This window comes from Pseudophryne corroboree, chromosome 3 (genome assembly GCF_028390025.1).
Source record: "Pseudophryne corroboree isolate aPseCor3 chromosome 3, aPseCor3.hap2, whole genome shotgun sequence".
NCBI lineage: Eukaryota > Metazoa > Chordata > Amphibia > Anura > Myobatrachidae > Pseudophryne > Pseudophryne corroboree.
Genome location: NC_086446.1, coordinates 546,897,922 through 546,914,300, shown reverse-complemented (window position 1 = coordinate 546,914,300; position 16,379 = coordinate 546,897,922). Strand labels below are relative to the sequence as shown.

Below are 16,379 nucleotides of genomic sequence, written 5' to 3'. Positions count from 1 at the left end.
TATTAATGAGTAAGGATTTTTTATTAATGATTTGCTGTTTAGTAGAGTAAAACAGTTTGACATCAATAAATGTCATTTTCTCTTGAAAATAATTATGGCAGCAGAGGGATTTGAACACACGCCTCCAAAGAGACTAGAGCCTTAATCCAGCGATTTAGACTGCTCGGCCATGCTACCACATATCTATTTTGGCTCCAAAGGTCATAGTTTATTATTTTACATATTATTTTTAAAGTTTGAGAAGACTCTTGAAATTGTGATAAACTGTTTTAAAATCTAGGACAGATGATGAACTTTTCAACCTTCCAATATTTTACTTTAGCAACTTAGTGGCCTTAGACCGCTTGACCATGGTACCACATGGACACTCTTAGCTCACAGATCTGGGTCATATAGCTCAGGTTACAGTAAAAACATTTTTTTAAATCAATATTTAAAAAGAAGTGTAATGCAAAAAGTGTTTAAATTATGTACAAAACGTTTTGGAAGGTTAAAAAAGTACATAAATTGACATAAAATATCAATGAGAAATGATATTTTTATTATTCATTTGCTGTTTAGTAGAGAAAAAACACTTTGACATCAATTACTTATTTTTTCTCAGGGAAAATAATTATGGCGGCAGTAGGTTTTGAACCAATTCCTCCAAAGAATCTGGAACTTTAATCCAGCACCTTAGACACTGCTGATTTTTAGCTAATGCATCTGGATCATATTGATCAGATCTTGAGGAGAAAGGACTTTATTATTATTGATTTTCTTATTAGTGGAGAAAAACACATTGCCATCACTGACTGACATTTTCATAGTAAAATCATTATGGAAGCAGTGGGATTCAGACCCACGCCTCCAGAGAGACTGGAACCTAAATCCAGTGCCTTAGACCGCTCGCCCTTGCTACCCCATGGATACTTTTGACTCAAAGCTCAGAGTTCTGGATCATATAGTTAAGATTACAAGAAAAAATTGTGTAGTTATAAATCAATACTTGAAAAGAAGTGTCATGTTAAAAGTGTTTAAAATACAAAAATTTAAAAAAGGTACAAAATTAGAAGATAATATTAATTAGAAAGGATTTTTTATTATTGACTTGCTGTTTAGTGGAGAAAAACACTTTGACATCAATGACAGTCGTTTTTTCTTGAAAATAATTATGACAGCAGTGGAATTTGAACCCATGCCTCCAAACAGACAGGAGCCTTAATGCAGCATCTTAGACCGCTCAGCCACATTTCTACCTTGACTCCATAGCTCATAGTTTATAATTTTACATATTATTTTTACATTTTGAGAAGACTCTTGACATTATGATAAACTGTTTTAAAATCTAGGGCAGATGATGAACTTTTTAACCTATCAATATTTTATTTTAGCAGCTTAGTGGCCTTAGACCGCTAGGCCCTGGTACCAAATGAACACTCTTAGCTCACAGATCTGGGCCATATAGCACAGATAACAGTACAAATATTTTTTTTTGTTTTAAATAAATACTTAAAAAGAAGTGTCATACCAAAAGTGTTTAAGTTATGTACAAAATGTTTTGGAAGGTTAAAAGAGTACATCAATTGACATAAAATATTAATGAGAAAGGATTTTTTTATTATTCATTTGCTGTTTAGTAAAGAAAAACACTTTGACATCAATGACTTATTTTTTCTTAGGAAAAATAATTATGGCGGCAGTAGGTTTTAATCCAAAGCCTCCAAAGAAACTGGAACCTTAATCCAGCGCCTTAGACACTGCTGATTTTTAGCTCATGCATCTGGATCATATCAATCAGCTATTGAGGAGAAAAGTCTTTATTATTATTGTTTTTCTTATTAGTGGAGAAAAACATTTTGTCATGTTTTCATAGTAAAATTATTATGGCAGCAGTGGGATTTGAACCCACACCTCCAGAGAGACTGGAGCCTAAATCCAGTGCCTTAGACCACTCGGCCATGCTACCACATGGATCTAACTGACTGAATGCTCACAGTTCTGGATCATACAGTTGAGAATATAGGAAAAAAATGTGTTGTTTTAAATCAATACTTGAAAATAAGTGTCATGTTACAAGTATTTAAAATACAAAAAGTTAAGGAAGCATAAAAAAAGGTACAAAATTAGTAGACAATATTAATGAGTAAGGATTTTTTATTATTGATTTGCTGTTTAGTAGAGTAAAACAGTTTGACATCAATAAATGTCATTTTCTCTTGAAAATAATTATGGCAGCAGTGGGATTGAGACTGGAGCCTTAATCCAGCGCATTAGACCGCTCGGCCATGCTACCACATATCTATTTTGGCTCCAAAGGTCATAGTTTATTATTTTACATATTATTTTTAAAGTTTGAGAAGACTCTTGAAATTGTGATAAACTGTTTTAAAATCTAGGACAGATGATGAACTTTTCAACCTTCCAATATTTTACTTTAGCAACTTAGTGGTCTTAGACCGCTCGGCCATGGTACCACATGGACACTCTTAGCTCACAGATCTGGGTCATATAGCTCAGGTTACAGTAAAAACATTTTTTTTAATCAATATTTAAAAAGAAGTGTAATGCAAAAAGTGTTTAAATTATGTACAAAACGTTTTGGAAGGTTAAAAAAGTACATAAATTGACATAAAATATCAATGAGAAAGGATATTTTTATTATTCATTTGCTGTTTAGTAGAGAAAAACACTTTGACATCAATTACTTATTTTTTCTCAGGGAAAATAATTATGGCGGCAGTAGGTTTTGAACCAATTCCTCCAAAGAATCTGGAACATTAATCCAGCACCTTAGACACTGCTGATTTTTAGCTAATGCATCTGGATCATATTGATCAGATGTTGAGGAGAAAGGACTTTATTATTATTGATTTTCTTATTAGTGGAGAAAAACACATTGCCATCACTGACTGACATTTTCATAGTAAAATCATTATGGAAGCAGTGGGATTCGGACCCACGCCTCCAGAGAGACTGGAACCTAAATCCAGTGCCTTAGACCGCTCGCCCTTGCTACCCCATGGATACTTTTGACTCAAAGCTCAGAGTTCTGGATCATATAGTTAAGATTACAAGAAAAAATTGTGTAGTTATAAATCAATACTTGAAAAGAAGTGTCATGTTAAAAGTGTTTAAAATACAAACATTTAAAAAAAGTACAAAATTAGCAGACAATATTTAATTAGAAAGGATTTTTTATTATTGACTTGCTGTTTAGTGGAGAAAAACATTTTGACATCAATGACAGTCGTTTTATCTTGAAAATAATTATGACAGCAGTGGAATTTGAACCCATGCCTCCAAACAGACTGGAGCCTTAATGCAGCATCTTAGACCGCTCAGCCACATTTCTACCTTGACTCCATAGCTCATAGTTTATAATTTTACATATTATTTTTACATTTTGAGAAGACTTGAAATTATGATAAACTGTTTTAAAATCTAGGGCAGATGATGAACTTTTTAACCTACCAATATTTTATTTTAGCAGCTTAGTTGCCTTAGACCGCTCGGCCATGGTACCAAATGAACACTATTAGCTCACAGATCTGGGCCATATAGCACAGATTGCAGTACAAACATTTTTTTTTGTTTTAAATAAATACTTAAAAGGAAGTGTCATACCAAAAGTGTTTAAGTTATGTACAAAATGTTTTGGAAGGTTAAAAAAGTACATAAATTGACATAAAATATTAATGAGAAAGGATTTTTTTTATTATTCATTTGCTGTTTAGTAAAGAAAAACACTTTGACATCAATGACTTATTTTTTCTTAGGAAAAATAATTATGGCGGCAGTAGGTTTTGATCCAAAGCCTCCCAAGAAACTGGAACCTTAATCCAGCGCCTTAGACACTGCTGATTTTTAGCTCATGCATCTGGATCATATCAATCAGCTATTGAGGAGAAAAGTCTTTATTATTATTGTTTTTCTTATTAGTGGAGAAAAACATTTTGTCATCACTGACTGATGTTTTCATAGTAAAAGCATTATGGCAGCAGTGTGATTTGAACACACGCCTCCAGAGAGACTGGAGCCTAAAACCAGCACCTTAGACCGCTCGGCCATGCTACCACATGGACCTGTCTGACTGAAAGCTCACAGTTCTGGATCATACAGTTGAGATTACAGGAAAAAAATGTGTAGTTTTAAATCAATACTTGAAAAGAAGTGTCATGTTACAAGTATTTAAAATACAAAAAGTTAAGGAAGCATAAAAAAGGTACAAAATTAGTAGACAATATTAATGAGTAAGGATTTTTTATTATTGATTTGCTGTTTAGTAGAGTAAAACAGTTTGACATCAATAAATGTCATTTTCTCTTGAATAGAACTATGGCAGCAGTGAGATTTGAACCCACGCCTCCAAAGAGACTGGAGCCTTAATCCAGCGCCTTAGACCGCTCGGCCATGCTACCACATATCTATTTTGGCTCCAAAGGTCATAGTTTATTATTTTACATATTATTTTTAAAGTTTGAGAAGACTCTTGAAATTGTGATAAACTGTTTTAAAATCTAGGACAGATGATGAACTTTTCAACCTTCCAATATTTAACTTTAGCAACTTAGTGGCCTTAGACCGCTCGGCCATGGTACCACATGGACACTCTTAGCTCACAGATCTGGGTCATATAGCTCAGGTTACAGTAAAAACATTTTTTTAAATCAATATTTAAAAAGAAGTGTAATGCAAAAAGTGTTTAAATTATGTACAAAACGTTTTGGAAGGTTAAAAAAGTACATAAATTGACATAAAATATCAATGAGAAAGGATATTTTTATTATTCATTTGCTGTTTAGTAGAGAAAAAACACTTTGACATTAATTACTTATTTTTTCTCAGGGAAAATAATTATGGCGGCAGTAGGTTTTGAACCAATTCCTCCAAAGAATCTGGAACTTTAATCCAGCACCTTAGACACTGCTGATTTTTAGCTAATGCATCTGGATCATATTGATCAGATGTTGAGGAGAAAGGACTTTATTATTATTGATTTTCTTATTAGTGGAGAAAAACACATTGCCATCACTGACTGACATTTTCATAGTAAAATCATTATGGAAGCAGTGGGATTTGGACCCACGCCTCCAGAGAGACTGGAACCTAAATCCAGTGCCTTAGATCGCTCGCCCTTGCTACCCCATGGATACATTTCACTCAAAGCTCAGAGTTCTGGATCATATAGTTAAGATTACAAGAAAAAATTGTGTAGTTATAAATCAATACTTGAAAAGAAGTGTCATGTTAAAAGTGTTTAAAATACAAAAATTTAAAAAAGGTACAAAATTAGCAGACAATATTAATTAGAAAGGATTTTTTATTATTGACTTGCTGTTTAGTGGAGAAAAACATTTTGACATCAATGACAGTCGTTTTATCTTGAAAATAATTATGACAGCAGTGGAATTTGAACCCATGCCTCCAAACAGACTGGAGCCTTAATGCAGCATCTTAGACCGCTCAGCCACATTTCTACCTTGACTCCATAGCTCATAGTTTATAATTTTACATATTATTTTTACATTTTGAGAAGACTCTTGAAATTATGATAAACTGTTTTAAAATCTAGGGCAGATGATGAACTTTTTAACCTACCAATATTTTATTTTAGCAGCTTAGTGGCCTTAGACCGCTCCGCCATGGTACCAAATGAACACTCTTAGCTCACAGATCTGGGCCATATAGCACAGATTACAGTACAAACATTTTTTTTTGTTTTAAATAAATACTTAAAAAGAAGTGTCATACCAAAAGTGTTTAAGTTATGTACAAAATGTTTTGGAAGGTTAAAAAAGTACATCAATTGACATAAAATATTAATGAGAAAGGATTTTTTTATTATTCATTTGCTGTTTAGTAAAGAAAAACACTTTGACATCAATGACTTATTTTTTCTTAGGAAAAGTAATTATGGCGGCAGTAGGTTTTGATCCAAAGCCTCCAAAGAAACTGGAACCTTAATCCAGCGCCTTAGACACTGCTGATTTTTAGCTCATGCATCTGGATCATATCAATCAGCTATTGAGGAGAAAAGTCTTTATTATTATTGTTTTTCTTATTAGTGGAGAAAAACATTTTGTCATCACTAACTGATTTTTTCATAGTAAAATCTTTATGGCTGCAGTGGGATTTGAACCCACACCTCCAGAGAGCCTGGAGCCTAAATCCAGTGCCTTTGAGCTCTCTGCCATGCTACCACATGGACCTGTTTGACTGAAAGCTCACAGTTCTGGATCATACAGTTGAGATTACAGGAAAAAAATTTGTTGTTTTAAATCAATACTTGAAAAGAAGTGTCATGTTACAAGTATTTAAAATACAAAAAGTTAAGGAAGCATAAAAAAGGTACAAAATTAGTAGACAATATTAATGAGTAAGGATTTTTTATTATTGATTTGCTGTTTAGTAGAGTAAAACAGTTTGACATCAATAAATGTAATTTTCTCTTTAAAATAATTATGGCAGTAGTGGGATTTGAACCCACGCCTCCAAATAGACTGGAGTCTTAATCCAGCACCTTAGACCGCTCGGCCATGCTACCACATATCTATTTTACCTCTAAAGGTCATAGTTTATTATTTTACATATTATTTTAAAATTTGAGAAGACTCTTGAAATTGTGATAAACTGTTTTAAAATCAAGGACAGATGATGAACTTTTCAACCTTCCTATATTTTACTTTAGCAACTTAGTGGCCTTAGACCGCTCGGCCATGGTACCACCTGGACACTATTAGCTCACAGATCTTGGTCATATAGCTCAGGTTACAGTAAAAACATTTTTTTAAATCAATATTTAAAAAGAAGTGTAATGCAAAAAGTGTTTAAATTATGTACAAAACGTTTTGGAAGGTTAAAAAAGTACATAAATTGACATAAAATATCAATGAGAAAGGATATTTTTATTATTCATTTGCTGTTTAGTAGAGAAAAAACACTTTGACATCAATTACTTATTTTTTCTCAGGGAAAATAATTATGGCGGCAGTAGGTTTTGAACCAATTCCTCCAAAGAATCTGGAACTTTAATCCAGCACCTTAGACACTGCTGATTTTTAGCTAATGCATCTGGATCATATTGATCAGATGTTGAGGAGAAAGGACTTTATTATTATTGATTTTCTTATTAGTGGAGAAAAACACATTGCCATCACTGACTGACATTTTCATAGTAAAATCATTATGGAAGCAGTGGGATTCAGACCCACGCCTCCAGAGAGACTGGAACCTAAATCCAGTGCCTTAGACCGCTCGCCCTTGCTACCCCATGGATACTTTTGACTCAAAGCTCAGAGTTCTGGATCATATAGTTAAGATTACAAGAAAAAATTGTGTAGTTATAAATCAATACTTGAAAAGAAGTGTCATGTTAAAAGTGTTTAAAATACAAAAATTTAAAAAAGGTACAAAATTAGCAGACAATATTAATTAGAAGGGATTTTTTATTATTGACTTGCTTTTTAGTGGAGAAAAACACTTTGACATCAATGACAGTCGTTTTATCTTGAAAATAATTATGACAGCAGTGGAATTTGAACCCATGCCTCCAAACAGACTGGAGCCTTAATGGAGCATCTTAGACCGCTCAGCCACATTTCTACCTTGACTCCATAGCTCATAGTTTATAATTTTACATATTATTTTTACATTTTGAGAAGACTCTTGAAATTATGATAAACTGTTTTAAAATCTAGGGCAGATGATGAACTTTTTAACCTACCAATATTTTATTTTAGCAGCTTAGTGGCCTTAGACCGCTCGGCCATGGTACCAAATGAACACTCTTAGCCCACAGATCTGGGCCATATAGCACAGATTACAGTACAAACATTTTTTTTTAAATAAATACTTAAAAAGAAGTGTCATACCAAAAGTGTTTAAGTTATGTACAAAATGTTTTGGAAGGTTAAAAAAGTACATAAATTGACATAAAATATTAATGAGAAAGGATTTTTTTATTATTCATTTGCTGTTTAGTAAAGAAAAACACTTTGACATCAATGACTTATTTTTTCTTAGGAAAAATAATTATGGCGGCAGTAGGTTTTGATCCAAAGCCTCCAAAGAAACTGGAACCTTAATCCAGCGCCTTAGACACTGCTGATTTTTAGCTCATGCATCTGGATCATATCAATCAGCTATTGAGGAGAAAAGTCTTTATTATTATTGTTTTTCTTATTAGTGGAGAAAAACATTTTGTCATCACTGACTGATGTTTTCATAGTAAAATCATTATGGCAGCAGTGGGATTTGAACCCACGCCTCCAGAGAGACTGGAGCCTAAATCCAGCACCTTAGACCGCTCGGCCATGCTACCACATGAACCTGTCTGACTGAATGCTCACAGTTCTGGATCATACAGTTGAGATTACAGGAAAAAAATGTGTTGTTTTAAATCAATACTTGAAAAGAAGTGTCATGTTACAAGTATTTAAAATACAAAAAGTTAAGGAAGCATAAAAAAGGTACAAAATTAGTAGACAATATTAATGAGTAAGGATTTTTTATTATTGATTTGCTGTTTAGTAGAGTAAAACAGTTTGACATCAATAAATGTCATTTTCTCTTGAAAATAATTATGGCAGTAGTGGGATTTGAACCCACGCCTCCAAAGAGACTGGAGCCTTAATCCAGCACCTTAGACCACTCGGCCATGCTACCACATATCTATTTTGGCTCCAAAGGTCATAGTTTATTATTTTACATATTATTTTTAAAGTTTGAGAAGACTCTTGAAATTGTGATAAACTGTTTTAAAATCTAGGACAGATGATGAACATTTCAACCTTCCAATATTTTACTTTAGCAACTTAGTGGCCTTAGACCGCTCGGCCATGGTACCACATGGACACTCTTAGCTCACAGATCTGGGTCATATAGCTCAGGTTACAGTAAAAACATTTTTTTAAATTAATATTTAAAAAGAAGTGTAATGCAAAAAGTGTTTAAATTATGTACAAAACGTTTTGGAAGGTTAAAAAAGTACATAAATTGACATAAAATATCAATGAGAAAGGATATTTTTATTATTCATTTGCTGTTTAGCAGAGAAAAAACACTTTGACATCAATTACTTATTTTTTCTCAGGGAAAATAATTATGGCGGCAGTAGGTTTTGAACCAATTCCTCCAAAGAATCTGGAACTTTAATCCAGCACCTTAGACACTGCTGATTTTTAGCTAATGCATCTGGATCATATTGATCAGATGTTGAGGAGAAAGGACTTTATTATTATTGATTTTCTTATTAGTGGAGAAAAACACATTGCCATCACTGACTGACATTTTCATAGTAAAATCATTATGGAAGCAGTGGGATTCAGACCCACGCCTCCAGAGAGACTGGAACCTAAATCCAGTGCCTTAGACCGCTCGCCCTTGCTACCCCATGGACCTGTCTGACTGAAAGCTCACAGTTCTGGATCATACAGTTGAGATTACAGGAAAAAAATGTGTTGTTTTAAATCAATACTTGAAAAGAAGTGTCATGTTACAAGTATTTAAAATACAAAAAGTTAAGGAAGCATAAAAAAGGTACAAAATTAGTAGACAATATTAATGAGTAAGGATTTTTTATTATTGATTTGCTGTTTAGTAGAGTATAACAGTTTGACATCAATAAATGTCATTTTCTCTTGAAAATAATTATGGCAGCAGTGGGATTTGAACCCACGCCTCCAAAGAGACTGGAGCCTTAATCCAGCGCCTTAGACCGCTCGGCCATGCTACCACATATCTATTTTGGCTCCAAAGGTCATAGTTTATTATTTTACATATTATTTTTAAAGTTTGAGAAGACTCTTGAAATTGTGATAAACTGTTTTAAAATCTAGGACAGATGATGAACTTTTCAACCTTCCAATATTTTACTTTAGCAACTTAGTGGCCTTAGACCGCTCGGCCATGGTACCACATGGACACTCTTAGCTCACATATCTGAGTCATATAGCTCAGGTTACAGTAAAAACATTTTTTTAAATCAATATTTAAAAAGAAGTGTAATGCAAAAAGTGTTTAAATTATGTACAAAACGTTTTGGAAGGTTAAAAAAGTACATAAATTGACAAAAAATATCAATGAGAAAGGATATTTTTATTATTCATTTGCTGTTTAGTAGAGAAAAAACACTTTGACATCAATTACTTATTTTTTCTCAGGGAAAATAATTATGGCGGCAGTAGGTTTTGAACCAATTCCTCCAAAGAATCTGGAACTTTAATCCATCACCTTAGACACTGCTGATTTTTAGCTAATGCATCTGGATCATATTGATCAGATGTTGAGGAGAAAGGACTTTATTATTATTGATTTTCTTATTAGTGGAGAAAAACACATTGCCATCACTGACTGACATTTTCATAGTAAAATCATTATGGAAGCAGTGGGATTCAGACCCACGCCTCCAGAGAGACTGGAACCTAAATCCAGTGCCTTAGACCGCTCGCCCTTGCTACCCCATGGATACTTTTGACTCAAAGCTCAGAGTTCTGGATCATATAGTTAAGATTACAAGAAAAAAATGTGTAGTTATAAATCAATACTTGAAAAGTAGTGTCATGTTAAAAGTGTTTAAAATACTAACATTTAAAAAAGGTACAAAATTAGCAGACAATATTAATTAGAAAGGATTTTTTATTATTGACTTGCTGTTTAGTGGAGAAAAACACTTTGACATCAATGACAGTCGTTTTATCTTGAAAATAATTATGACAGCAGTGGAATTTGAACCCATGCCTCCAAACAGACTGGAGCCTTAATGGAGCATCTTAGACCGCTCAACCACATATCTACCTTGACTCCATAGCTCATAGTTTATAATTTTACATATTATTTTTACATTTTGAGAAGACTTGAAATTATGATAAACTGTTTTAAAATCTAGGGCAGATGATGAACTTTTTAACCTACCAATATTTTATTTTAGCAGCTTAGTGGCCTTAGACCGCTCGGCCATGGTACCAAATAAACACTCTCAGCTCACAGATCTGGGCCATATAGCACAGATTACAGTACAAACATTTTTTTTGTTTTAAATAAATACTTAAAAAGAAGTGTCATACCAAAAGTGTTTAAGTTATGTACAAAATGTTTTGGAAGGTTAAAAAAGTACATCAATTGACATAAAATATTAATGAGAAAGGATTTTTTTATTATTCATTTGCTGTTTAGTAAAGAAAAACACTTTGACATCAATGATTTATTTTTCTTAGGAAAAATAATTATGGCGGCAGTAGGTTTTGATCCAAAGCCTCCAAAGACTCCAAAGAAACTGGAACCTTAATCCAGCGCCTTAGACACTGCTGATTTTTAGCTCATGCATCTGGATCATATCAATCAGCTATTGAGGAGAAAAGTCTTTATTATTATTGTTTTTCTTATTAGTGGAAAAAAAATTTTTGTCATCACTGACTGATGTTTTCATAGTAAAATCATTATGGCAGCAGTGGGATTTGAACCCACGCCTCCAGAGAGACTGAAGCCTAAATCCAGCACTTTAGACCGCTCGGCCATGCTACCACACGGTCCTGACCGACTGAATGCTCACAGTTCTGGATCATACAGTTGAGATTACAGGAAAAAAATGTGTTGTTTTAAATCAATACTTGAAAAGAAGTGTCATGTTACAAGTATTTAAAATACAAAAAGTTAAGGAAGCATAAAAAAGGTACAAAATTAGTAGACAATATTAATGAGTAAAGATTTTTTATTATTGATTTGCTGTTTAGTAGAGTAAAACAGTTTGACATCAAAAAATGTCATTTTCTCTTGAAAATAATTATGGCAGCAGTGGGATTTGAACTCACGCCTCCAAAGAGACTGGAGCCTTAATCCAGCGCCTTAGACCGCTCAGCCATGCTACCACATATCTATTTTGGCTCCAAAGGTCATAGTTTATTATTTTACATATTATTTTTAAAGTTTGAGAAGACTTTTGAAATTGTGATAAACTGTTTTAAAATCTAGGACAGATGATGAACTTTTCAACCTTCCAATATTTTACTTTAGCAACTTAGTGGCCTTAGACCGCTCAGCCATGGTACCACATGGACACTCTTAGCTCACAGATCTGGGTCATATAGCTCAGGTTACAGTAAAAACATTTTTTTAAATCAATATTTAAAAAGAAGTGTAATGCAAAAAGTGTTTAAATTATGTACAAAACGTTTTGGAAGGTTAAAAAAGTACATAAATTGACATAAAATATCAATGAGAAAGGATATTTTTATTATTCATTTGCTGTTTAGTAGAGAAAAAACACTTTGACATCAATTACTTATTTTTTCTCAGGGAAAATAATTATGGCGGCAGTAGGTTTCAAACCAATTCCTCCAAAGAATCTGGAACTTTAATCCAGCACCTTAGACACTGCTGATTTTTAGCTAATGCATCTGGATCATATTGATCAGATGTTGAGGAGAAAGGACTTTATTATTATTGATTTTCTTATTAGTGGAGAAAAACACATTGCCATCACTGACTGACATTTTCATAGTAAAATCATTATGGAAGCAGTGGGATTCAGACCCAAGCCTCCAGAGAGACTGGAACCTAAATCCAGTGCCTTAGACCGCTCGCCCTTGCTACCCCATGGACCTGTCTGACTGAAAGCTCACAGTTCTGGATCATACAGTTGAGATTACAGGAAAAAAATGTGTTGTTTTAAATCAATACTTGAAAAGAAGTGTCATGTTACAAGTATTTAAAATACAAAAAGTTAAGGAAGCATAAAAAAGGTACAAAATTAGTAGACAATATTAATGAGTAAAGATTTTTTATTATTGATTTGCTGTTTAGTAGAGTATAACAGTTTGACATCAATAAATGTCATTTTCTCTTGAAAATAATTATGGCAGCAGTGAGATTTGAACCCACGCCTCCAAAGAGACTGGAGCTTTAATCCAGCGCCTTAGACCACTCGGCCATGCTACCACATATCCATTTTGGCTCCAAAGGTCATAGTTTATTATTTTACATATTATTTTTACAGTTTGAGAAGACTCTTGAAATTGTGATAAACTGTTTTAAAATCTAGGACAGATGATGAACTTTTCAACCTTCCAATATTTTTCTTTAGCAACTTAGTGGCCTTAGACCGCTCGGCCATGGTACCACATGGACACTCTTAGCTCACAGATCTGGGTCATATAGCTCAGGTTACAGTAAAAACATTTTTTTAAATCAATATTTAAAAAGAAGTGTAATGCAAAAAGTGTTTAAATTATGTACAAAACGTTTTGGAAGGTTAAAAAAGTACATAAATTGACTTAAAATATCAATGAGAAAGGATATTTTTATTATTCATTTGCTGTTTAGTAGAGAAAAAACACTTTGACATCAATTACTTATTTTTTCTCAGGGAAAATAATTATGGCGGCAGTAGGTTTTGAACCAATTCCTCCAAAGAATCTGGAACTTTAATCCATCACCTTAGACACTGCTGATTTTTAGCTAATGCATCTGGATCATATTGATCAGATGTTGAGGAGAAAGGACTTTATTATTATTGATTTTCTTATTAGTGGAGAAAAACACATTGCCATCACTGACTGACATTTTCATAGTAAAATCATTATGGAAGCAGTGGGATTCAGACCCACGCCTCCAGAGAGACTGGAACCTAAATCCAGTGCCTTAGACCGCTCGCCCTTGCTACCCCATGGATACTTTTGACTCAAAGCTCAGAGTTCTGGATCATATAGTTAAGATTACAAGAAAAATTGTGTAGTTATAAATCAATACTTGAAAAGAAGTGTCATGTTAAAAGTGTTTAAAATACAAAAATTTAAAAAGGTGCAAAATTAGCAGACAATATTAATTAGAAAGGATTTTTTATTATTGACTTGCTGTTTAGTGGAGAAAAACACTTTGACATCAATGACAGTCGTTTTATCTTGAAAATAATTATGACAGCAGTGGAATTTGAACCCATGCCTCCAAACAGACTGGAGCCTTAATGGAGCATCTTAGACCGCTCAGCCACATTTCTACCTTGACTCCATAGCTCATAGTTTATAATTTTACATATTATTTTTACATTTTGAGAAGACTCTTGAAATTATGATAAACTGTTTTAAAATCTAGGGCAGATGATGAACTTTTTAACCTACCAATATTTTATTTTAGCAGCTTAGTGGCCTTAGACCGCTCGGCCATGGTACCAAATGAACACTCTTAGCTCACAGATCTGGGCCATATAGCACAGATTACAGTACAAACATTTTTTTTGTTTTAAATAAATACTTAAAAAGAAGTGTCATACCAAAAGTGTTTAAGTTATGTACAAAATGTTTTGGAAGGTTAAAAAAGTACATCAATTGACATAAAATATTAATGAGAAAGGATTTTTTTATTATTCATTTGCTGTTTAGTAAAGAAAAACACTTTGACATCAATGACTTATTTTTTCTTAGGAAAAATAATTATGGCGGCAGTAGGTTTTGATCCAAAGCCTCCCAAGAAACTGGAACCTTAATCCAGTGCATTAGACACTGCTGATTTTTAGCTCATGCATCTGGATCATATCAATCAGCTATTGAGGAGAAAAGTCTTTATTATTATTGTTTTTCTTATTAGTGGAGAAAAACATTCTGTCATCACTGACTGATGTTTTCATAGTAAAGTCATTATGGCAGCAGTGGGATTTGAACCCACACCTCCAGAGAGACTGGAGCCTAAATCCAGCGCCTTAGACCGCTCGGCCATGCTACCACATGGACCTGTCTGATTGAATGCTCACAGTTCTGGATCATACAGTTGAGATTACAGTAAAAAAATGTGTTGTTTTAAATCAATACTTGAAAAGAAGTGTCATGTTACAAGAATTTAAAATACAAAAAGTTAAGGAAGCATAAAAAAGGTACAAAATTAGTAGACAATATTAATTAGTAAGGATTTCTTATTATTGATTTGCTGTTTAGTAGAGTAAAACAGTTTGACATCAATAAATGTCATTTTCTCTTGAAAATAATTATGGCAGCAGAGGGATTTGAACCCACGCCTCCAAAGAGACAAGAGCCTTAATCCAGCGATCTAGACTGCTCGGCCATGCTACCACATATCTATTTTGGCTCCAAAGGTCATAGTTTATTATTTTACATATTATTTTTAAAGTTTGAGAAGACTCTTGAAATTGTGATAAACTGTTTTAAAATCTAGGACAGATGATGAACATTTCAACCTTCCAATATTTTACTTTAGCAACTTAGTGGCCTTAGACCGCTCGGCCATGGTACCACATGGACACTCTTAGCTCACAGATCTGGGTCATATAGCTCAGGTTACAGTAAAAACATTTTTTTAAATTAATATTTAAAAAGAAGTGTAATGCAAAAAGTGTTTAAATTATGTACAAAACGTTTTGGAAGGTTAAAAAAGTACATAAATTGACATAAAATATCAATGAGAAAGGATATTTTTATTATTCATTTGCTGTTTAGTAGAGAAAAAACACTTTGACATCAATTACTTATTTTTTCTCAGGGAAAATAATTATGGCAGCAGTAGGTTTTGATCCAAAGCCTCCAAAGAAACTGGAACCTTAATCCAGCGCCTTAGAAACTGCTGATTTTTAGCTCATGCATCTGGATCAGCTATTGAGGAGAAAAGTCTTTATTATTATTGTTTTTCTTATTAGTGGAGAAAAACATTTTGTCATCACTGACTGATGTTTTCATAGTAAAATCATTATGGCAGCAGTGGGATTTGAACCCACACCTCTAGAGAGACTGGAGCCTAAATCCAGCATCTTAGACTGCTCGGCCATGCTACCACATGGACCTGTCTGACTGAATGCTCACAGTTCTGGATCATACAGTTGAGATTACAGGAAAAAAATGTGTTGTTTTAAATCAATACTTGAAAAGAAGTGTCATGTTACAAGTATTTAAAATACAAAAAGTTAAGGAAGCATAAAAAAGGTACAAAATTAGTAGACAATATTAATGAGTAAGGATTTTTTATTAATGATTTGCTGTTTAGTAGAGTAAAACAGTTTGACATCAATAAATGTCATTTTCTCTTGAAAATAATTATGGCAGCAGAGGGATTTGAACCCACGCCTCCAAAGAGACTAGAGCCTTAATCCAGCGATCTAGACTGCTCGGCCATGCTACCACATATCTATTTTGGCTCCAAAGGTCATAGTTTATTATTTTACATATTATTTTTAAAGTTTGAGAAGACTCTTGAAATTGTGATAAACTGTTTTAAAATCTAGGACAGATAAAGAAATTTTCAACCTTCCAATATTTTACTTTAGCAACTTAGTGGCCTTAGACCACTTGGCCATGGTACCACATGGACACTCTTAGCTCACAGATCTGGGTCATATAGCTCAGGTTACAGTAAAAACATTTTTTTAAATCAATATTTAAAAAGAAGTGTAATGCAAAAAG

At 33.3% G+C, this 16,379-nt stretch overlaps 11 non-coding genes across 11 annotated transcripts; all 11 read right to left on the bottom strand.

The window, feature by feature from the left end:
- Window positions 1-1,866: 1,866 nt before the first annotated feature.
- Window positions 1,867-1,948, bottom strand: TRNAL-UAG (transfer RNA leucine (anticodon UAG)). Its single transcript has one exon. It is a non-coding gene; the product is annotated as a tRNA-Leu (tRNA).
- Window positions 1,949-3,974: 2,026 nt separating this feature from the next.
- Window positions 3,975-4,056, bottom strand: TRNAL-UAG (transfer RNA leucine (anticodon UAG)). The gene has a single exon. It is a non-coding gene; the product is annotated as a tRNA-Leu (tRNA).
- A 262-nt stretch (window positions 4,057-4,318) lies between these two features.
- Window positions 4,319-4,400, bottom strand: TRNAL-AAG (transfer RNA leucine (anticodon AAG)). The gene has a single exon. It is a non-coding gene; the product is annotated as a tRNA-Leu (tRNA).
- A 2,044-nt stretch (window positions 4,401-6,444) lies between these two features.
- Window positions 6,445-6,526, bottom strand: TRNAL-AAG (transfer RNA leucine (anticodon AAG)). The gene has a single exon. It is a non-coding gene; the product is annotated as a tRNA-Leu (tRNA).
- A 1,694-nt stretch (window positions 6,527-8,220) lies between these two features.
- Window positions 8,221-8,302, bottom strand: TRNAL-UAG (transfer RNA leucine (anticodon UAG)). The gene has a single exon. It is a non-coding gene; the product is annotated as a tRNA-Leu (tRNA).
- Window positions 8,303-8,564: 262 nt separating this feature from the next.
- Window positions 8,565-8,646, bottom strand: TRNAL-AAG (transfer RNA leucine (anticodon AAG)). Its single transcript has one exon. It is a non-coding gene; the product is annotated as a tRNA-Leu (tRNA).
- Window positions 8,647-9,633: 987 nt separating this feature from the next.
- TRNAL-AAG (transfer RNA leucine (anticodon AAG)) lies at window positions 9,634-9,715 on the bottom strand. The gene has a single exon. It is a non-coding gene; the product is annotated as a tRNA-Leu (tRNA).
- A 1,705-nt stretch (window positions 9,716-11,420) lies between these two features.
- Window positions 11,421-11,502, bottom strand: TRNAL-UAG (transfer RNA leucine (anticodon UAG)). The gene has a single exon. It is a non-coding gene; the product is annotated as a tRNA-Leu (tRNA).
- Window positions 11,503-11,764: 262 nt separating this feature from the next.
- Window positions 11,765-11,846, bottom strand: TRNAL-AAG (transfer RNA leucine (anticodon AAG)). Its single transcript has one exon. It is a non-coding gene; the product is annotated as a tRNA-Leu (tRNA).
- A 987-nt stretch (window positions 11,847-12,833) lies between these two features.
- Window positions 12,834-12,915, bottom strand: TRNAF-AAA (transfer RNA phenylalanine (anticodon AAA)). The gene has a single exon. It is a non-coding gene; the product is annotated as a tRNA-Phe (tRNA).
- A 1,697-nt stretch (window positions 12,916-14,612) lies between these two features.
- On the bottom strand, window positions 14,613-14,694 carry TRNAL-UAG (transfer RNA leucine (anticodon UAG)). Its single transcript has one exon. It is a non-coding gene; the product is annotated as a tRNA-Leu (tRNA).
- Window positions 14,695-16,379: the final 1,685 nt, after the last annotated feature.